This window comes from Rhinatrema bivittatum, chromosome 8, assembly GCF_901001135.1.
Source record: "Rhinatrema bivittatum chromosome 8, aRhiBiv1.1, whole genome shotgun sequence".
Lineage (NCBI taxonomy): Eukaryota > Metazoa > Chordata > Amphibia > Gymnophiona > Rhinatrematidae > Rhinatrema > Rhinatrema bivittatum.
In genome coordinates, this window is record NC_042622.1 from 2,486,252 (window position 1) to 2,509,913 (window position 23,662).

The 23,662-nt window shown below is 46.6% G+C and overlaps 1 long non-coding RNA gene across 1 annotated transcript; it reads left to right on the plus strand.

The window, feature by feature from the left end:
- The first annotated feature begins 15 nt into the window (after positions 1–15).
- On the plus strand, positions 16–23,634 carry LOC115096437. Its single transcript, XR_003858070.1, has 2 exons — positions 16–759; positions 23,209–23,634. It is a non-coding gene; the product is annotated as an uncharacterized LOC115096437 (long non-coding RNA).
- The last annotated feature ends 28 nt before the right edge of the window (positions 23,635–23,662 follow it).

The window sequence follows — 23,662 nt, forward strand, 5'->3', positions numbered from 1 at the left end:
CACGCAGCGCAGGCGCGCACGCTGAGACGTCATCACCGGGCGACGGCCGCCACTTCCCCGCACTCAGCACCAGCTCCCGACCGCCTCACCTTACTCTTAGACATGGCGGCGCCTTCCCGGCCTCCTCACCATAGCAACGGAACGCAGCGCGGGCGCGCAGGCTCAGACGTCATCACCGGGCGACGGCCGCCACTTCCCCGCACTCAGCACCAGCTCCCGACCGCCTCACCTTACTCTTAGACATGGCGGCGCCTTCCCGGCCTCCTCACCATAGCAACGGAACGCACCGCGGGCGCGCAGGCTCAGACGTCATCACCGGGCGACGGCCGCCACATCCCCGCACTCAGCACCAGCTCCCGACCGCCTCACCTTACTCTTAGACATGGCGGCGCCTTCCCGGCCTCCTCACCATAGCAACGGAACGCAGCGCGGGCGCGCAGGCTCAGACGTCATCACCGGGCGACGGCCGCCACTTCCCCGCACTCAGCACCAGCTCCCGACCGCCTCACCTTACTCTTAGACATGGCGGCGCCTTCCCGGCCTCCTCACCATAGCAACGGCACGCAGCGCGGGCGCGCAGGCTCAGACGTCATCACCGGGCGACGGCCGCCACTTCCCCGCACTCAGCACCAGCTCCCGACCGCCTCACCTTACTCTTAGACATGGCGGCGCCTTCCCGGCCTCCTCACCATAGCAACGGAACGCAGCGCGGGCGCGCAGGCTCAGACGTCATCACCGGGCGACAGCAGGCGCAGCGAGGTGAGGGTTGTCCTGGCTTCTGTGTAATCTCGCTCCTCCTGGGCCTCGCCCACGCGCGGAATATACTCTGAGGACAGGCTTTATAAGCAGCCGTGATGAGCTGCGTGCAAACGTTACAGTGGCAGGTGGCACCTTATAGACTCAACCAATTTATTCAGGCCTGTGCTTCAGAGAAACAGCAGAACACATATACAATAAGTGCTTGTTATACACACAAATCCATTTTCAAAGAAAGGAAAAAAAGAGTTCCTTCCCCTCCCAACCCCCATCGCATATAGGATTAACCCAGTGGTTCCTAACCCTGACCTGGGACCCCCCCCCCCCCTGCACTGCCTCCATAACATGCAAATGTTCTCTCATGCATATTCATTGTGGACATCCTGAAAACCCGACTGACTGGGGGATCCCCAGGACAGGGCTGGGAGCCACTGGATTAACTCATACATACAAAGGAGTAATGCAGGGAAAAAAACTCCCAACTATAGTCCCTCAAGGAACGTATTATACAAGTTCAAGTAGTGGCATATAACAATCTGATCATAAAAAGGAAAGAAATATAAAAGTAAAACATTTTATAATGGCCCAAAATACCCTGATCCAGGGCAGGTTAGAATAGTAGTCGGGAGAACCCATCGAGGATTGTGAAGCCCGCCAGTGTATAAAAGGCTTCTTCCAGATCTTCCGAAAAGAAGAACGTTGATTATGAAGACAGGCCGTGATAAATAACATACGGTAATGGGTGTATAGCCTAAGATGAACGTCAGAAACCAAAGGAACTTGAACTTGTTTCCAAAAAGCTGCCAATTCACAGTGTGCTGCTGTATAAACTTGATGGCAGAATTTTTTATGATATTATTTATTTATTTATTTGTTTATTTATTTATTTAAATATTTTTATAATTTTTTATGATATTTATTTATTCATTTATTTAAATACTTGTATATACCGACAGTCGTTGGGAACATCTCATCTGTTTACAAATAACATAACGTAGCAACAGGCTTTACAATAAACCCTGATCTGGGAAATAGTGATTAAGAGGAACTATCAAGAGCTATCAAGGCAAAAAATGGGAACGCATAGTTAAAGTCTGGAATTCATTGCCAGAGGATGTGGTTACAGCAGTTAGTGTAACTGGGTTTTAAAAAGGTTTGGATAAGTTCCTAGATGATAAATCCATAAACTGCTATTACAGTAATTAATAAATCTCAAGCTACTATTGCTTATCTAATGTTTGGGTACTTGCCAGGTTCTTATGGCCTGGTTTGGCCTCTGTTGGAAACAGGATGCTGGGCTTGATGGACCCTTGGTCTGACCCAGATTGGCATGTTCTTATGTATTGTATGCAGTTCTGGTCACCGCATCAAAAAAAGACACAGCAGAACTAGAAAAGGTGCAGAGGAGGATGAGAAACATAATAAATGGGATGGAACATCTCTCCTATTGTTGCGGGTGTGGACCCTTGGAGCGAGGTGGAGTCGTGGCAACCTGCAGAGAGGAGTGGGATGGGGCACAGGCCCAACTCGAGCTTCACCTATACCAGCCCTCAGGTGCCAGAGCCGGTAGGTTTTAAGTGGAAGCCTCTGCTGAAGAGCTGGAGATCCATAGATGAGGTTGTGGCAAACAGGAGTCGTCTGAGGCAGGCTCGGGTCAGGGCAGGCAGCAATCAGAAATGTCCAGTACCAGGAAGTGTTCAAGGAAGATCCAGTAATCAGGCAGTGATCTCGAGAGGCGTCCAGGAAGCAAGCCAAGGTCAATACCAGGTATCCATCCAAGGGAAGGCGGGAGGAAAACAAGGAGCACACAGGAAGCAAAGCACACGGAAGAAGTGAAGACTGACCACAAGACTGGAGGATGAATTGACGACCAAACAAAGACCAGGAACTGAAGACACGAAGAGGACCAGGAACTGAAGACACAGAAGACCAGGAACCTGAAGCAAGTCACTCTACAAATCTGTAGCGAGAGCTGTTGCCGACGCAAGGAGTGCAGGGGAAACGGGCATTTTAAAGGCCAAGGTTCGTGACATCATGTAAAGGTAGCAGATAGGATTTCCTGCGGCAGACCCTTTAAGATTATCAGCTCGGCCGCCCGCACACCTAGAGGCGGTGATGCAGGAAGTCGGCAGCATCCTGCCATGCGTCGTGTTCGCCATGAGAGTACGCGGTGGCCTGCCCCATCTCTCTTCCAGTGTTGTTCGTTGACATCGTGGTTGGACGTAAGCCCGGCAGTTCACGGGAGGGGCCATGATGAGAGGCTACGCAGGAGAGGGCTCTTCAGCTTGGAAAGGAGACGGCTGAGAGGGGACAGGATAGAAGTTTATAAAATCATGAGATACTCCTTAAAACTAACAACCAGCTGTGGAATCTGTTGCCAGAGGACGTGGTCAAGGCAATGAGCATAGTGGGGTTTAAAAGAGGTTTGGACAAGTTCCTGGAAGAAAAATCCATAGCACAATATCAGGCAGATAGAGTAAAGAAAGCTATTGCTGTCCCAGGGAGTAAATAAGAGGAATTAATCTGCGTTCTGTGATTTTCTGGGCATGTGTCACATAGAGAGACAGGATGCTGGGCTTGATGGACCATGGTCTCACCAGCAGGGCATTGAAAGGTGGCAAAGATCTGTGGGGCGGATTTTAAGAGCCCTGTTCGCCTAAATCCGCCCAAAACCGGGCGGATTTAGGCAAGCAGGGCCCTGCGCGCCGGTAGGCCTATTTTACATAGGCCTACCGGCGCGCGCAGAACCCCGGGTCTCGCGTAAGTCCCGGGGTTTTCGGAGGGGGGTCTGTCGGGGGCGTGTCGGGGGCGGGGCCGAGCGCCGCCCCGTTTTCGGGGCATGTCGGCAGCGTTTTGGGGGCGGGCCCGGGGGTGTGGTTACGGCCCGGGGCGGTCCGGGGGCGTGGCCGCGCCCTCCATACCCACCCCCAGGTCGCGTCCCGGTGCGCTAGGGGCCCGCTGGCGCGCGGGGATTTACGTCTCCCTCCGGGAGGCGTAAATCCCCCGACAAAGGTAAGGGGGGGGGTTTAGACAGGGCCGGGGGGGTGGGTTAGGTAGAGGAAGGGAGGGCGTTAGAGGATTCCCTCCAAGGCCGCTCCAATTTCGGAGCGGCCTTGGAGGGAACGGGGGTAGGCTGCGCGGCTCGGCGCGCGCCGGCTATACGTAATCGATAGCCTTGCGCGCGCCGATCCAGGATTTTAGTGGCTACGCGCGTATCTACTAAAATCCCGCGTACTTTTGCTTGCGCCTGATGCGCCAGCAAAAGTACACGAACGCGCCGTGTTTGAAAATCTACCCCAATGTGTGGAGACAGACAAAGAAAAGGCCGAAATATTAAACAAATACTTCAGTTCGGTGTTCACTACAATGTTATGTTTTTGTAAGAATGTGAACCCTGGGCTGAGATGAGAGATGTCTCCATCCACAGGAAGGAGCCCTGTGAGCCTCACCGTCAGCAGGCGTAGTCTCAGTGGCCTGGGACACAGCTAGAAGTAGAGACTTTATTATAAAGGAAGGAAAAAGTAATGACCACAGAGTTGGAAATATAATAGTACAGTTCTGAGCAATGGGGAATACCCAGAGCAAGGCCACAGATGAGAAGATTCGGTAGTGGCCCGCGGAGCGGGATATGCCGAGGAAGTCTGCACAGTAGATGTTGAAGAACTGGTAGAGATGCCGGAACCCGGAAGTGGCTCCCGAAGTTAGTACGTCGATACTCTATAGCGCAGGAAAGCTGAATAGCTTCTACTGAAGAAAGGCGGTAGTGGCCTGAGGTTCGTGGTACACCGCGGTGAATCCTCAATACAGTTCGTATAGTAGAAGTCAGTAGAGGTACTCATAATAGATGGTTCCTGTAGAGAGTGAGAGATCTGAGAAGTAGGTCTAGTAGCAGTGAGGCAAATAGGCCCTCCGAGGTGTTGATAGCTGGGAAAGCAGGGGAGCCCCCGAGGAGCGGGTTCTCAGAGCGTTAGATGCCAAGCCCAAAAGTCAGGAACAGGAAGTCCTTGAGTGAGGTGGGTTCAGCAAGACGGAACTCCTTGCTAACTTGAAGAAGGCAAGGGCTGGTCAGATTAAATACACTAGCGGATTGACGTCATCAAGAGGGGACGCCCCCGAGGTTCCCGCCATGACGTATTCAAAAGAGACCCTTGTGCGCGCACACGCGCCTAAGTGACTCAAGGTCCAAGATGGTGGTCGGCAGTGCCAACACTGGCTGGAGAGATCAGCGGGGATTAGCAGAGACCGCCATTCTTCTCAGACTTGACGGAGCAGGGAAAAAAGATGCGAGTATGAAAGGTCTCAGCCTTCTGCGATTAACAGGCGGAACATAAGAACATGCCATACTGGGTCAGACCATGGGTCCATCAAGCCTAGCATCCTGTTTCCAACAGTGGCCAATCCAGGCCATAAGAACCTGGCAAGTACCCAAACACTAAGTCTATCCATGTTACTGTTGCTAGTAATAGCAGTGGCTATTCTCTAAGTGAACTTAATTAATAGCAGGTAATGGACTTCTCCTCCAAGAACTTATCCAATCCTTTTTTAAACCCAGCTACACTAACTGCACTAACCACATCCTCTGGCAACTAATTCCAGAGTTTAATTGTGTATTGAGTGAAAAAGAACTTTCTCCGATTAGTTTTAAATGTGCCCCATGCTAACTTCATGGAGTGCCCCCTAGTCTTTCTACTATCCGAAAGAGTAAATAACCGATTCACATCTACCCGTTCTAGACCTCTCATGATTTTAAACACCTCTATCATATCCCCTCCTCAGTCGTCTCTTCTCCAAGCTGAACAGCCCTAACCTCTTTAGTCTTTCCTCATAGGGGAGTTGTTCCATTCCCCTTATCATTTTGCTTGCCCTTCTCTGTACCTTCTCCATCACAATTATATTTATTTATTTATTTATTTATTTTAAAAACTTTTATATACCGACGTTCATAGGCATATCACATCGGTTTACAGATAACAGGGGAAAAAAATATATCGCAACAGAGAGGGAAATATAAAGTTACATGTAACATGGTCTGGAAAACTTGGAGGGGTTGTAGGAAAAGGTCAAGTGACCTAGGCAAGAATTTTAAGAGAAGGAACTATAGGTATAACACTATGTACATAATATACCTGAGTTAAATTAACAGTGAGGATACGGAAAATAGCTGAGGGTGGGGTCTCTAACTAATGGGGCGGATTTTAAGAGGGGGGCGTGTCGGGGGCGGGACCGAGCGCAGTGGCGTTTTCGGGGTGTGTCGGGGGCGGGCCCGGGGGCGTGGCCGCGCCCTCCGGACCCGCCCCCAGGTCGCATCCCGGCGCACTAGCGGCCCGCTGGCGCGCGGGGATTTACTTCTCCCTCCGGGAGAAGTAAATCCCCCGACAAAGGTAAGTGAGGGGTTTAGACAGGGCCGGGCGGGTGGGTTAGGTAGGGGAAGGTGAGGGGAGGGCAAAGGAAAGTTCCCTTCGAGGCCGCTCCGATTTCGGAGCGGCCTCGGAGGGAACGGAGGTAGGCTGCGCGGCTCGGCGCGCGCCGGCTATACGGAATCGATAGCCTTGCGCGCGCCGATCCCGGATTTTAGCGGCTACGCGCATATCTACTAAAATCCAGCGTACTTTTGTTGGCGCCTGGAGCGCCAACAAAAGTACGCCTATTTGCGGTATTTGAAAATCTACCCCAATATACCTGAGGTGATTGAGTAGATAAAAGGATAAGATGACAATCTCGTACCCATGCAAAGATGCATTTTTTTTGAGATGCGGCAACCAGAATTGTACACAGTATTCAAGGTGCGGTCTCGCCATGGAGCGATACAGAGGCATTATGACATTTTCCGTTTTATTCACCATTCCCTTTCTAATAATTCCCAACATTCTGTTTGCTTTTTTGACTGCCGCAGCACACTGAACCGACGATTTCAATGTGTTATCCACTATGACGCCTAGATCTCTTTCTTGGGTTGTAGCACCTAATATGGAACCCAACATTGTGTAATTATAGCATGGGTTATTTTTCCCTATATGCATCACCTTGCACTTATCCACATTAAATTTCATCTGCCATTTTGATGACCAATTTTCCGGTCTCACAAGGTCTTCCTGCAATTTATCACAATCTGCTTGTGATTTAACTACTCTGAACAATTTTGTATCATCTGCAAAGTTGATTATCTCACTCGTCGTATTTCTTTCCAGATCATTTATAAATATATTGAACAGTAAGGGTCCCAATACAGATCCCTGAGGCACTCCACTGCCCACTCCCTTCCACTGAGAAAATTGCCCATTTAATCCTACTCTCTGTTTCCTGTCTTTTAACCAGTTTGTAATCCATGAAAGGACATCGCCACCTATCCCATGACTTTTTACTTTTCCTAGAAGCCTCTCATGAGGAACTTTGTCAAACGCCTTCTGAAAATCCAAGTACACTACATCTACCGGTTCACCTTTATCCACATGTTTATTAACTCCTTCAAAAAAGTGAAGCAGATCTGTGAGGCAAGACTTGCCCTGGGTAAAGCCATGCTGACTTTGTTCCATTAAACCATGTCTTTCTATATGTTTTGTGATTTTGATGTTTAGAATACTTTCCACTATTTTTCCTGGCACTGAAGTCAGGCTAACCGGTCTGTAGTTTCCCGGATCGCCCCTGTAGCTCTTTTTAAATATTGGGGTTACATTAGCTATCCTCCAGTCTTCAGGTACAATGGATGATTTTAATGATAGGTTACAAATTTTTACTAATAGGTCTGAAATTTCATTTTTTTAGTTCCTTCAGAACTCTGGGGTGTATACCATCCGGTCCAGGTGATTTACTACTCTTCAGTTTGTCAATCAGGCCTACCACATCTTCTAGGTTCACCGTGATTTGGTTCAGTCCATCTGAATCATTACCCATGAAAACCTTCTCCAGTACAGGTACCTCCCAAACATCCTCGTCAGTAAACACCGGAGAAGGACCGTTGCTGATTAACAAGATCTTAGATAGGGATGGAGGAGATGAAACTCCATTGACAGAAGAGAATGTATGGGAAGAGCTAGTAAAACTGAAAGTGGACAAGGTCTTGGGGCCGGATGAGGTTCATCCCAGGATACTGAGGGAGCTCAGAGATGTGCTGATGGGTCCACTGTGTGACCTGTTCAATAGATCCCTGGAAATGGGAGTAGTGCCACAAGATTGGAGAAGAGCGGCGGTGGTCCTGTTCACAGGAGTGGGAGCAGGGAAGAGGCTGGAAGGACTTCTTGGAGGAGAAGTCCATTACCTGCTATCAAGTTGACTAAGGGAATAGCCACTGCTATTAATTGCATCAGTAGCATGGGATCTTCTTAGTGTTTGGGTACTTGCCAGGTTCTTGTGACCTGGTTTGGCTTCTGTTGGAAACAGGATGCTGGGCTTAATGGACCCTTGGTCTGACCCAGCATGGCAATTTCTTATGTTCTTGTGTTCTTATATTCTGATGTCACTGTACTGTGACGTTAGTTTGCTCCATCTCCTACTGCTGGTAAAGGTGCATAACCCACTTGTTCTGGATTCATCTGAGTGTCCTAAAGAAAAGGAAATTATCAGGTAAGTAGTAATTTCTCATTTCCTATTCAGACTGTCTCTGAATATAGACCTGATTAGGTTGTTTTTCATTAATAAATAAAATGCACTGCAATTCCGCTTCTAATAAATATTGTGAGAAGCAAAGGAAGATGGAATGTATAAAAAATCACATCTAGACCTCCAAAAGTTAGGATATCTATTCTGACAGACCCCACTTTATCAGCCTTGCCCCAACACTACAGAAATGGGAGATGCAGTGCCATTGCCTTTCTAATCCATTTTCATATGGGAGATCTGATTCAGAACCGGATTCCTCTGAGAGAGCGGTCTGCTACAATCCTGAGCCGTCTCTCCATGAGCCCTCTTCTGGTAAGAGGGGAAGAGTGGTCTGGCTCTGATGTTATCAGATCTTTAAGAGTGATGTTTGAAGCAGAGGTGATTGCTAATACAATCTGAAGCACAGAAAGATGTTTGCCTAAAGCATCCTGAATTACCTTCTCCAAGTCCTTAGGATAGAGCACCCCTTGCAGCTGATCCTAAATGGATATGGGAGATTGGTAGACTTCTTGAGTAATTAATAACGAGGACGTTCTTGCTGCCACAGATGATGGGACAGGCACATGGAGGCACTTTGCAATGGTGCCATAGTGCATGGCTTTAATGTTTACATTAAAAATGTGTGTGCATATATTGGACGCATAATAACAGACACAAAAGGGTTTGAATTAAGCACATGTTTGAAACTTATGAGCAGTGTTTACCTTGATAAACTCAATACAGGCATGGGGATGCTGACTGTTAACATCAAGATATTGATGTCAGTGAGGCAGCTTTCACCATCAGGATGTAAGGCATCAACATTTATGGGACTTGATTTGATATCAAATTGAAGGTGCTTTCCTTTGACATCGAGGGATTTTTCATTAATATTGATGGCATGTGCTCATGCTTGGCCTTCCTTGTCAGGCAAACCTCCATAGAAACATAGAAACGATGGCAGAAGACGACCAAATGGCCCATCCAGTCTGCCCAGCAAGCTTTCGTACTTTTTTTTCTCATACTTATCTGTTACTCTGACCGCTGAGGTCAGGGCCCTTATTGGTAACTTTTTGGTTCCAGTTTCCTTCCACCCCCGCCATTGATGTAGAGAGCAGTGCTGGAGCTGCATCAATGTGACGTATCAAGCCTAATTGGTTAGGGGTAGTAACCGCTGCAATAAGCAAGCTACTCCCACGCCTATTTGTTTACCCAGCCTGTGCAATTCAGTCCTTGTTGGTTGTTGTCTGAATATAAAACCTTTTTTCTTCATTCCCTCCTGCCATTGAAGCAGTGAGCTGCGCTGTATATGTATTCAAAGTGAAGTATCAGGCTTGATTGGTTCAGGGTAGTAACTGCTGCAACAAGCAAGCTACTCCCACATTTATTTGTTTTTCCAGCCTGTGCGATTTAGTCCTCATTGGTTGTTTGAATATAAATCCTCTTTTCTTCGTCCCCCCCTGCCATTGAAGCAGAGAGCTCTTGGATATCAATGAAAGTGAAGCATTAGGCTAATTTGGTTTGGGGTAGTAACCACCTCAACAAGCAAGCTACTCCCACGCTTATTTGTGAATGCAGATCTTTTTTCCCACATTTCCTCTTGCCGTTGAAGCATAGAGCAATGTTGGAGTCGCAATAACCTTGTGTATGTTTAATGAATAAGGGTAGTAGCCATCATTCCCGCAAGCCACCCCATGCCTCTTCTCTTCATTTCATTCCATTCACATCCTCAAGACTTTATGGATTCACAGCATTTATCTCACGCCATTTTGAAATCCTTCACAGATTTGGTCCTCACCACTTCCTCCGGAAGGGCATTCCAGGCATCCACCACCCTCTCCGTGAAGAAATACTTCCGGACATTGGTTCTGAGTCTTCCTCCCTGGAGTTTTAAATCATGACCCCTGATTCTGATTTTTTTCCAATGGAAAATGGTTGTTGTTGACTTTGGATCATTAAAACCTTTCAAGTAGCTGAAAGTCTGTATCATATGACCCCTGTTCCTCCTTACCTCCATGGTATACATATTTAGGTTCTTCAATCTCTCCTCATAAGTCATTCGATGAAGACCCTCCATCTTTTTGGTCGCCCTTCTCTGGACTGCCTCCATCCTGTCTCTGTCTCTTTTGAGATATGGTCTCCAGAACTGAACACAGTACTCCAGGTGAGGCCTCACCAAGGGCCTGTACAAGGGGATAATCACTTCCCTTTTCTTACTCGTTATTCCTCTCTGTGCAGCCCAGCATTCTTCTGACTTTAGCTATCGGCTTGTCGCATTGTTTTGCTGACTTCAGATCGTTAGACACTATCACCCCAAGGTCTCTGTCCTGCTCCGTGCACATCAGCCCTTCACCCCCCATCGAATACATTTCTTTTGGATTTCCACACCCCATATGCATGACTCTTCACTTCTTGGCAAAGAATCTCAGCTGCCATATCTTCGACCAGTCTTCCAGCTTCCTTACATCCCGTCTCATTTTCTCCACTCTTTCCGGCATGTCCACTCTGTTGCAGATCTTAATATCATCCGCAAATAGGCAAACCTTACCTTCTATCCCATCCGTGATGTCACTCACGAAGATATTGAACAGGACCGGTCCCAACACCGACCCTTGTGGTACTCCGCTCATCACCGCTCTCTCTTCCGAGTAAGTTCCATTTACCATCACACATTGTCTTCTGTCCTTCAACCAGTTTGTTATCCATGCCACCACTTGGCACTCACTCCCAAGCTTCTCATCATCATCATGGCTAACAGATTGTGCTGATGGACTGGACTAATGACTCTAGATCTCTCATCCTCACTCTTGCTTTTTTATGCTGGAGAACAGACTGCGAGTGGATGTCCTTGATCCCATAGAGGGGGGAAGGTCCTTCAGTGAAGGTGCAGGACTGGAGTGGCTTCAGAATGGTCTGGAACATGTCCTGTAGCCTGAGCCTATGTTATTTTATGATCCTAAGGCAGATGTCTGAACAGATTGTGCATTTCGGATGTCATGTTTGATGGCAGGACAGTGAGCACAGTCACTATGGTTGTCCATGAGGGATGTTTTAGTATTACAAGTAGACCATCCTTTGAAACCCCATGGCTTTCTTGTCAGCCATAGTAGGGAAGACGACATGTGCCTGGTTAAAGAAAAAAGTTTTCCTTTTAAACAAACATCCTCCCACTGGGGGAAGACAGAGTAGAACTGGAAAGGAAAATGGTGATAAGTGAGGGAGCTGCAAAGCAGTTGAGAGACATCGAGTTCAGTCTGTGGCTGCAGAGAAGACCATAGAGCCCTTGCTGTGGGCTGACTGCCAGGGCCTGCTCCTGCTCGGCTTCGTGGGACGATGTCTCACACATGTGGGACTGCCTCATCCTGCTTGTCCTCAGGACGCTTCCTCTTCTACGTCAAGTACTACGTCAAGTACTCAATGTCATCTACTTGGATTTCAGCAAAGCTTTTGATACGGTCCCGCACAGGAGATTGGTGAATAAAATGAGAAGCTTAGGAGTGAGTGCCGAGGTGGTGACCTGGATTGCAAACTGGTTGACGGACAGAAGACAATGTGTGATGGTAAATGGAACTTACTCTGAAGAGAGAGCGGTTTTAAGCGGTGTACCGCAAGGATCGGTGTTGGGACCTGTCCTGTTCAATATCTTTGTGAGTGACATTGCGGACGGGATAGAAGGTAAGGTTTGTCTTTTTGCGGATGACACTAAGATCTGCAACAGAGTGGACACGCCAGAAGGAGTGGAGAGAATGAGATGGGATCTAAGGAAGCTGGAAGAGTGGTCGAAGATATGGCAGCTGAGATTCAATGCCAAGAAGTGCAGAGTCATGCATATGGGGAATGGAAATCCAAATGAACTGTATTCGATGGGGGGAGAAAGCCTGATGTGCACGGAGCAGGAGAGAGACCTTGGGGTGATGGTGTCTAATGATCTGAAGTCGGCGAAACAATGTGACAAGGCGATAGCAAAAGCCAGAAGAATGCTGGGCTGCATAGAGGAATATCGAGTAAGAAAAGGGAAGTGATTATCCCCTTGTACAGGTCCTTGGTGAGGCCTCACCTGGAGTACTGTGTTCAGTTCTGGAGACCGTATCTCCAAAGAGACAGAGATAAGATGGAGGCGGACCAGAGAAGAGCAACCAAAAAGGTGGAAGGTCTTCATCGAATGACCTATGAGGAGAGATTGAAGAATCTAAATATGTATACCCTGGAGGAAAGGAGGAGCAGAGGTGATATGATACAGACTTTCAGATACTTGAAAGGTTTTAATGATCCAAAGACAACAACAAACCTTTTCAGTCGGAAAAAAATCAACAGAACCAGAGGTCACGATTTGAAGCTCCAGGGAGGAAGACTCAGAACCAATGTCAGGAAGTATTTCTTCACGGAGAGGGTGGTGGATGCCTGGAATGCCCTTCCGGAGGAAGTGGTGAAGACCAGAACTGTGAAGGACTTCAAAGGGGCAGGGGATAAACACTGTGGATCCATAAAGTCTAGAGGATGTGAATGAAGAGTAGGTGACTTTCGGGTATGACGGCTACTGCCTGGAGATAATACCCTTATTCAATATACATACACACGGTTAATGCAACTCCAACATTGCTCTAAGCTTCAATGGCAAGAGTAAATGTGGAGAAAAGGATTGCATTCACAAAAAAGCGGGGAGTAGCTTGCTTGTTACGGCGGTTACTACCCCAAACCAAATAAGCCTGATACTTCACTTTCAATGTATATCAGCACAACTCTCTGCTTCAACAGCAGGGGGAATGAAGAAAAGTGGATCTATATACAGACAACCAATAAGGACTGAATTACATAGGGTAAACAAATAAGCATGGGTGTAGCTTGCTTATTGCGGCGGTTACTACCCCTAACTAATTAAGCTAGATATTTCACTTAGATGCCGTTCCAACACTGCTCTCTGCATTAATGGTGGGGGTAGAAGGGAAATAGAACCAAAAGGTTACTGAGAGCCAAGAGAAACAGATAAGAATGAGAAAAAAAAATGCAAAGCTTGCTGGGCAGACTGGATGGGCCGTTTGGTCTTCTTCTGCCGTCATTTCTATGTTTCTATAAGTATATAAATGTTTTTTTGTTTCTTATGCATTGTGATTATTTCCTATGGGTTTTTCTGAAATTTGTCACTGTATTTTTTGTTTTCTATTTTCAGATTGTTTAATGTTCTAAACCATTTTCAGCAAATTGTTTTTGGAAGATGGTTAAGAAAACCAAAGAAATAAAAAATGAACTCTCGCCCTTCTCCTCTAAAATACCTCATAGGGCGTATGGTGGCCCCTCCTCTACCTGTATCCTATTGTTAGAAGCGGTACTGCACCGTCTTAGAAAATTATATAGCGAACACAAAGAGTTGGTGAAACAATTTCTGTTCTTTATTTTACGAACTTGCAAGTACGGGTGTCATAAGCAGGCACGCCCACAGAGCAAAAACAACTTACTATTGTCATTCACTTATCCTTTTACTCCTCCCCATCTCAGGATCCTCAGCCTATCCAATGCCTTCATTTCAGTGTTACCTCTGCTTCAGGCATTTTCTCATGCATCTCAAACTTTCCATTTTCCTTATTTTGCTTAACCAACATATTCTAATGCCAGGTTTCAACTTTCCATTTTAACCTATTGTTTCTGTGTCTTTTTCATATCTGCCTACTTGCTGTTCTTAAATGGCTATTTTTCTTGTTATTTTCAATGCTATGAGAAAGTCTTAGTTCTTTTGTTAGTTTCGTTCAGCTATGAGAAAGTCTTTGTTAAAATCAGTTACAAGGAGGGATGTGGGAGGAGATTCATCCTTACACATTCCTTTCCTTGTCTGTAACTATATGTGCCAGCCGTAGCACAATGTATTATGCTGTGCAGGTTGTGTTTCTCAGCAAGAAGGGGGAAGGGGGAAGAGAAGGGGGGCTGGTTAGGTTTTAGCAACTCGGCCTGCTACAGCTAGAGATTTCTAAACATCTTTAATATAATAAAGGAATATAATTCTACTTCTATATTGTATTTACCATCTGTAATAGCAACACTAGTGAGCTCTAGCTCACAATTCCTCCCTCTCTCTTTATCAACTTGTTGCTATTACATTCACAGTTTTTCGAAAGTTGCTTCTAAGGTCTCAAGCATTTGCTGAGCCTTCTGTATTTCTAATTCCTCAGTGTCATCTAGCAATCGCATTGCCTCAACATATGGAGGAGGCCCTAGGGGCATTTTCTTAGTAATTGCAGTTTCTATTAATCTGTGCACCAATCCTCGCACACATGGGATAATGCAACATCCTAATTCCACTAAAACTCCTACAACTACTATGAAGGAGGTGAATACTGACACAATTACATTTTTCCATTTTCCAGACCCTGCTTCCAACCATTGCATGAATGATGTATCAACCCCAGAGTTTTCTGCCAGTTCATCTGCTAGGGTAGTGAGACCCTGTAAAGCTCGTGTAATTGTGCCATCTGGGGCAGTGTGATTGGGTATATAAGTGTATTGGGTTATTGGGTATATAAGTGTATTGGGTATATAGTGCAGCATTCTCCTCCTAACATTACACATACTCCACCTTTTTCAGCTAACATCATATCTAAGGCCATCCTGTTTTCCCAGGCCATCCTACTAGTGGCATCTAATTGTTCTGCAATTCCTTTTATTGCCTCCCATGTGTAACTAATAAATCTCTGTTGATTGTAATTAACCAAATCTACATTTTTATTGATTGTGGCCCACCAGAAGAGGGCGGACTCAAACCCTGCTGCTATTTGATTCCGGGCTTTTAATTCATCGGGGACTCCTCGTGGCTCTCCTATTGAGTCTAAATATACCCTTTCATCAAAGGATGTCCCTAAACTACCCCTTTTTATTCTTTTGTACTCTTTCTTTTCTTTTTTTTTTAAATGTCAGGGTAAATGGAATTGCCAATCGTATTACTGCACAAGTGCCAGTCCAATTAGTGGGCAGTGTAGGTCGTATCGCTCTTCCTCCGCAGTACCACCAGAAGTCTGCTCTAGCTACTCGAGTAGTTCCTGACCTCCATTAATCCTGCCACATTCCATGTTGCAGTACAGGTGTCCAATTCTCCCACTTGTTGATTGAATCCTAACCCCCGCCGTGAGAGGCAGGCAGTGTGGTTCCCAGTACTTGGGGAGATACTGGAGGTACCTGCTGCTCTTTATGTGGCTTCAGGACTGGGAATTGAAGAGCCAGAGACTTACAGGTGGTGTTGTTCCAAGCCATTTCGTCTTGATATAATGCCAGGATGCATTTCAGTCCTTCTGGGTTGTTGTTCCAACCAAAAGGAAATGGCACTATCTTCGCTGTAGGTTTCCCAGGGATTTCACAGTGTATTTTATCCATTCTACCCAGGCATTTACCTCCCCAGATCCTGTTTCTGCTTCAGTGGTCTGGCTTAGGTCCTTTATAGTTATTACTTTCACTACCTTGGGATCACTTAATGGGGTCTAAATGGTTGAATCCCAGGCATTATTGTGGATCTAGTATCAAAGTTTGGGGTTTCTTCAATCAATATCTGAAAGCAGCAGGCTAATGGGTCCTTCCCATTTACTGCTATACCCATCCCAAACGTTTTAGTGTGTAGTTCCCCTCTTTTTGTTTTGGCCTTGGTGACTGTCAAATAAATGTGATTACATTTCTTGTCAAAACATTGTGGGTCAATTGTGCCTTTAACTATGGAAATTAACTGTCTCACTTCTCTGTCTCTGTATCCAGCTGATGAAACCCATCCCTCTGCCTCTGTCGTCCACCCCACTTGCTCCCAGGTGGGGCAATATGTAGTATAGCACATATACTCGTCACTCCCTGCATATGATCGCGGATACTGAACATTTCCACAATCTATTAATTGGCACACATCAAACACAGCTGTTTGGGGCTGGTCTGTGGCCTTCATGCTTATTGTAAACTTTACAGGGCCCCCATACTCATCTGTCCAATACTGAGAGTCTCCTTGGCCAAGGACCCTGGCGTAACCACCCCTGACCCCAGATTCTACCCCTGGACATCCTTCTTTCCATTGTCCATGTCGATCTTCTTCTTTCTTGGGTTAAGGCGCACATAACTGTCCCCTCTATATACCTCCCCTTGTTCTCTTTCTTTTCCCCCACACAATCTTTCTCTATAAACTCCAGCAAAAGAAAATGAAATCAATTACAAAAATTGGTGTGAATATCTCAATTCCTAATTCCTTTGTCTACATAAGGACTGGAGGTTTAAGCAGATTTCTTAAGGAAAATACCGACTTATGGCCCCTATAGTGGGAGCCAAAGGTTCGCCTATGAAAATTAATTCGAAATATTTGAGGGCTCTATTTCTCTCTTCCTTAAGAAATAGCACAGGTGCCTTCGACCTCCCAAGTCCTTATAGGTAGTGCGCCAGACTGTTACCAGTTCCCCAGGGTTAGGTCTAATTAGTGACACATCCCCATTCCCCTTAATCCATAAAAATCCCCCTCCCACACTATGAATGCTCCTGCTCCTGTAGTCCATGTGTCTAGCAATGGTTCACACAATCTGTTAGATCTGGTCACAGGATCCCAAAAAGGATTATCATCAGGACCGGGATCCCAGCCCAAAGACAGTGTTCAGAACACAACGTTCATGCAAACTTTCTGGTCTTTTCTAGTAATTTTTCTCTTAAGTGGATGGTCTGTGCTGGTCACCACTGTGCACTGGGAAGGATCTGCAGGCAGCTCCACGGGGCCCTTGACTCGGGATTGGCGAGTCCACCCTTTCTCAGCTGTCCGCACCTCCGTTTCTGTAGTCAGAAGGATTTGGCACGGTCCTTCCCACTTTGGCTGTAACCTGGACTCCTTCCACACCTTTATCAGCACCCAGTCTCCAGGCCGGAACCGGTGCACCGCAGAGTCCAGTGGAGACGTCTGGGCCAATAGCCCCTTTTCCCTTAAATGAGATAAAAAGAAGAAAGTGCCAGTACACAATTCTTTTAAACATAGGTCCTTTGCTTCGAATACTGGTATTTCTGCAGCCCCTCCCAGATAGGGCAATCCAAACATCATCTCATAGGGAGATACTCCCCTATCCTTCCTGGGGTGGGTCCTTACCCGTAGCAATGCCAGGGGTAAGCACTTAGAAACCAGAATGTCCTGGACTAACAATTTTAGAAATTTTCTGTTTCAGAGTCTAATTCATCCTTTCCACTTTTCCAGAAAATTGTGGAGTATGAAAGTACCAATTGAGTCTCAGTCCCTCCATTACCCTCTGTAGGACTTTGAGGGTGAAATGACTCCCCTGATCTGAGGCAATGTGTTCAACCAGCCCATATCATGGGATGATTTGTTCCAAGAGCACTTTAGTAACCCCCTGTGCTGCAGCTGAGGCCATAGAAAAAGCCTCAGCCTATCCATGAAATGATCTACAACTACCAGTAATAACTTGAGTCGCTGGGACAGGGGCAGCTCAGTAAAATCTATTTGTATACTTTGAAAAGGCCTTAGGTCTGGATCCCTTCCCCCTGGGACTGTTTTTCTCAAAATTCTCCCAGTGATTTCCTGACGTCTGGGACACCTCTCACATATCTGTTTAGCCACTGTATAAATACCTATGCAACCACATTTTCTAAGGACTGCATCGCAGAGAGCCTGAGCTCCCCTATGTCTCCCCCTGGTGGAGGATTGCCATCATTTCCTGTACGAGTGGCTTGTTTAGCATCTGTCTCCCCTCGGGGAGGAGCCAGGCCCCTGCTTCGTTCTGAACTGCCTCTGTCTCGGCGAGCTCAGCTTTTTCTTGTAAGTTAAACTCTGGCATAGCCCTGATTGGGGATAAAGCTGGTACCAATGTATACAGACTTATGCCTTCCTTTCTCAGCGCTGCCTCCTTAGCAGCCCCATCTGCCATCCGATTCCCCCTTGCCTCTGGGGTGCTGGCTTTTTGATGCCCAGGTACCTGTACAACTGCTACCTCCCTTGGTAGCATCACATTTTCCAATAGCTGGGTAACCAGATCCTCAGGTACTAGTTCCTTCCTTACCCCTGCTATTTATTAAGCCTCTTTCCTTCCAAATGTTTCCATATCGTGAGTCTGTATCCACTGTTCCTTCCTTTCCTTTAATCAGCTGCAGTGCTCTATCCAGGGCATATAACTCACAGGTCTGAGCTGACGGCAGCCTCCCTGACTCTGTCACCTCCACAGTCTCCCCGACCACTGCAGCATTCCCACTATGCCATTTCCCTTGAAATCACTTGGATAATCCGTCCACAAATAACCTTATTCCCTTGCTGCAGGGGTTTATAAGCCAGGTGCATTCTCACTTTAGTCTGGTATTCAGTGATATCCAGGCAGTTACGTGTAACATCTGTCCCATCCCCCTCCCCCTTTGAGAGGAAAGCTGCCGGATTTGTGCAAGGATCTGTAGCTGGAACTAAATCATTCTGCTCTAGCAACATAGCTTCATACTTCATATTCTGGAGTCTGTGAGGCCCCTACGAGCTCGCTGCGTCAGAATGGACCTGGCCGAGTGTGGGGTGCTCACCACTAACGCTCCCCCAAACATCAATATTCTGCTTTCTTTCACCAATACAGCTGTCGCTGCAACAGCCTGAATGCAACTCGGCCGTCCCCTGGATACTGGGTCCAGTAATTTGGAGAGAAACGCTACCGGCTGTCTTTTCCCTCTCCAGGTCTGTGTAAGCACTCCCAGTGCTGTCCCATCATCTATAGCTGCAAACAGATGAAAAGGTTTCTCTAAAGAGGGGAAAGCCAGGACAGGGGCAGAGATGAAATCCTTTTTCACACCCTCTATCACCTCTTCCTCCTCTTTTGACCGCCTTAGATTTGCTCCTTCCTCAGTCGGTTTAGCATAGAGAGATTTAGTTTTCTGTGCATATGAATCTATCCCGATTCTACAGTTCCCTGTTAATCCCAGGAATTTCCTTAATTCCTTCTTAGTCTTTGGTATGGGCACTTCTATTATTCCTTTAATTCATTCAAATCAAATGTCCTGAGTATTTTATTTCTTCTCCTAGATATTGTAATTATGATTTAGACACCCTCAGCCCTTGCTTCCCTAGGAAAGTCCATAATTAATTTGTGGCTTCTCTCACATTCTGCTGTTTCTTTTCCTGAAATCAGTAACCATCCACATATTGTAAGAGGTGTATTCCCGAGGGCAACACGAATTCCCCTAGAACCTGCTCCAGAACCTGTCCAACCAGGTCCGGGGACTCCGTGAAACCCTGGGGAAGATCCTTCCATCGCAATCATTGTTTTCTCCCTGAATCCGGGTTTTCCCATTCAAAGCCAAAGAAATCTCGACTTTCCTCAGCTAAGGGAGGTAAATGCCTCTAGGAGGCACTTCTTACTGCAGAATGAACTGCAAAGCTGATCAACATATTTTATTTTACCCTGCAATCAGGTTATTGGCAAAACACTTTCCTGATGAATATGTAAATGTATGGCCTGGAGCCAGAGCTTGCAGCAGCTCCTGTATCTACTGAACAACCATTCTCCTCTTTTTCTGGTCCTACCTTTAAATTTACCAAGGGCCCTTATCAGGACTTTAGCATTAGTAGCCCCTGTCTCTCCTATTTCCATGAACTCAGCCGGGGAGAAAATGTTCTCCTCTTTGTATATCCGGGGCACTTCCCTTTTAAAGTGCCCTACTTGTCCGCACTCGGTTCCATCCTCCCCTGAACCCAGGGCTCATACTGAAGCCCCTGCCTCTGGTATAGAAAGAGGTTTCCCCTGACCTCCTTCCCCATGTGTTTCTTCTAACACTGTGACAGAAAATTGTTCTCCTTCTACTCCTGAAAGCTTCAACCTTTGAGACCTTATACTGACCCCTACTGGTAGGTTTAGCACTGAAAATCTGGCAGCTCCGGTATCCACTAAAAAAAGGCTATTTCCTCCTTCTCCAGTAGGACTAAAAGTAAGTAGCCCCTGACCCTCCCTTAATCGCTCTCTCTCTTCTCTCAGCATTTGGGGACGCTCTCTCTTAAAGTGCAATGAAAACCCCCTGCCCCATTAGGATCTCTTCCTTCTCCGGCTTCCTGGGGCGAGGGGATACCATCCCTCTCAACCCCCTTATGCCAGGGGTAGCGAGCCCTGGACTTTATTGAAGTTTCCTTGCCTCCTTTCCTCCTGGACTGAAGCTTCTTTCTTCCTGGCCTCGGGATCCCATCCCTGCTGGCCCTGTTCCTCTAGTGCTCCCCTCTCCCAAGGGAGCCTTTTTCTATTTGTTTTCCTGCGGGCAAGTGGGGAGCTTTTTCATTGCACTATCCCTGCTTCTCTTCCTCTCTCCTCTCTGTGCTTCTTTCAGTAACTCCTCTATGGATACAGGGGTCTGAGTCCCCTGGTCGTTCTGATTTCTCCTAGCCCCAGATACCGCTCTGTATCCTTTATTAACTGCTGTAATTCTTTATCTAGCCTCGAGGTACCGTGCCGGTGCCTTTATCCCTCCCTTTCCTGTCCTTCTCTCTGTTCTCTAGCTGTCACTTCTACTGCGTCCCAGTTTACTGTGGGATCATCTTCAGACTCTCACAAACCCTCTTAACTATTGGGTGTGCGTCTGATTCCCCGACACCTGCACTCTCATACGCTGGGGGAGGGGAAGGAGCACTAGGGAGTGCTTGCACCGGATCAAACTGTGGCAAGTGAGCCAGGGGTTCCCATTTCTTTCCCTCTATTTCCCCAGGGAAGGTCATTTTTAGGAACTGTCTTAGGTTCTGATATTTTAATGGGCAACATGTTTTCCCTGCTGCCTGTCCAGTAGGCGGCATATTCCGCCTCCTCCTGAGAAAGCGGTGTTTTCCTATTTACATACATATTTAATGTCTGACATAACCGATTCTCATCTGCCCCATATGTTTGGCCAAAACAGTGCCGGCTGTTTTACACTCTGCCTGGGCCATTTAAAACAATAATATTTTATCATTTTCTTTTTATTTCTTGTACAAGACCTGTCCTCCCAGGACCCTGACATCCTCCCCATCTGGAGGGGAATGTCTGAGGGGTCTTCTCAAGTCCGCCCCCCTTTCTTATCATCTCTGGCCATTTTATTTTTCATTGTGAACTCTCTGAAGCCCTCTAATCTCCATTCCCGTCATAGCCATCTCTGGCTTTCCTCCCCGTGTCCACGGCACATCTCAAATCCTTTCACCCTTCAAGGTTCACAGTCCCAACCAGCAACGTAATACTTAATAGTCATTTTCCTTACCTTGCTTCGTGCATGAAGTTGCCTGGTTGAAGCTAGCTGTGCCTACTTGTCCTTTAAAATTGTTTCACCAAGTTCACTGCCACGGGACCATTTGCCAGTCCAGACACCGACCCCGGTGCCGACTCGAGGACTGTTGAAAACTGCAACAGGCGCGCCTTCCTTTCCTCGGCACCCGACCCTCGGTGCCTGAGATAGCTCAAATCCCGGACGAGCCCCCAAGCTCTTAGAAGCGGTACTGCACCGCCTTAGAAAATTATATAGTGAACACAAAGAGTTGGTGAAACAATTTCTGTTCTTTATTTTACGAACTTGCAAGTACGGGTGTCATAAGCAGGCACGCCCACAAAGCAAAAACAACTTACTATTGTACATTTGCTTATCCTTTTACTCCTCCCCATCTCAGGATCCTCAGCCTATCCAATGCCTTCATTTCAGTGTTACCTCTGCTTCAGGCATTTTCTCATGCATCTCAAACTTTCCATTTTCCTTATTTTGCTTAACTAACATATTCTAATGCCAGGTTTCAACTTTCAATTTTAACCTATTGTTTCTGTGTCTTTTTCATATCTGCCTACTTGCTGTTCTTAAATGGCTATTTTTCTTGTTAGTTTTAATGCTATGAGAAAGTCTTAGTTCTTTTGTTAGTTTCGTTCAGCTATGAGAAAGTCTTTGTTAAAATCAGTTACAAGGAGGGATGTGGGAGGAGATTCATCCTTACACACTCCTTTCCTTGTCTGTAACTATATGAGCCGGCCGTAGCACAATGTATTATGCTGTGCAGGTTGTGTTTCTCAGCAAGAAGGGGGAAGGGGGAAGAGAAGGGGGGCTGGTTAGGTTTTAGCAACTCGGCCTGCTACAGCTAGAGATTTCTAAACATCTTTAATATAATAAAGGAATATAATTCTACTTCTATATTGTATTTACCATCTGCAATAGCAACACTAGTGAGCCCTAGCTCACACTATTGATAAAGTGACCTCCAGAACTGGACACAATACTCCAAGAGCTCAATTGTAAAAGCGTTGCTCACGCCAAAATGATTATAATCGCTTATGTGAGCCGTGCGTGAGAGCGCGGATTATATGCCTGAGCAAGCAATAGGGGGAGAGAAAAGGGGTGGGGGTGGGTGTCGTGGTGCGAGGCCAGCAGTTACATGCGGAATTCCCTATTTTAAAAGCGGAGGCCGCAGTGCCCGGTGACTTGTTCCCGGCGTAACTTTATGGCTGCTCCTGATGAGCTGCAAGTCTGCAGATTCACATTTTAGGGCTTACATAAGTCAACTGGGGAGCATGCAGGATGAAGAAGCAGAGGGGTCCGAAGAACCTCGAGACTGACTGGGGATGTCGCATGCAAGCAGGTTTTAAAATCCCCTTACATAACATGCGTTAGAGCCGGCCACGTCCTATGGAAGATACATGAAGTGGGTTTGCTGGATTAGGAGCAGACTTACGCATGACAGGTGTATTTTAAATCATTTGCATGTTGGTTTCAAAATTAGCCTGCAAGTGAATTCTACAGAGGTGGAAACGTTCCTTCTGGGCAGGGAAAAGCAGTGGAAGGCATAGACTGATAACATTTAGTTTGTACTTTTGAGGTAAATAGATGCAAAGATATTAAAAAGATGTTCTCTATGTGAGAGAGGATTTTTATACGTAATTTGTTTCCTTCACTGTATTAATTCCCTATTAGGTCCCCTTATACTAGAGGGATGGTTTGGTGCCAGATGTGCTTCAGATCCAGGATGTTACCCCTGCAGGGGGATCAACCAAGTGCCCAAGAATAAGGAAGTGAAAGGCTCCACCAATGCCAGCTCATTGCTGTAAGAAGCGCAGCTCCTGGCCGTGTGTGAGAGTCACGTTCACACCAAGGGTTCACCAGCGGCGCCCTCATCATAGCCATCATGAAAAGTTCACAACTGCGGAGACTTCCTGTCCTGCTACAGCAGAAATGAACATTTATCAGGGCTGCCAACTGTCGATTAAAAAAAAAAGAACAACAAATGACATCTGTAAAACTAATTTCATGTGAATAAAAATGCATTGGTGCCAGGGTGGGCCTCTGGTATTGTGGACGCAATACTCACGAGCCCAGGGCTGCATCCCAGTGCATAACGGGGCAAATCCCATGTCTGTAAAACAGTGAG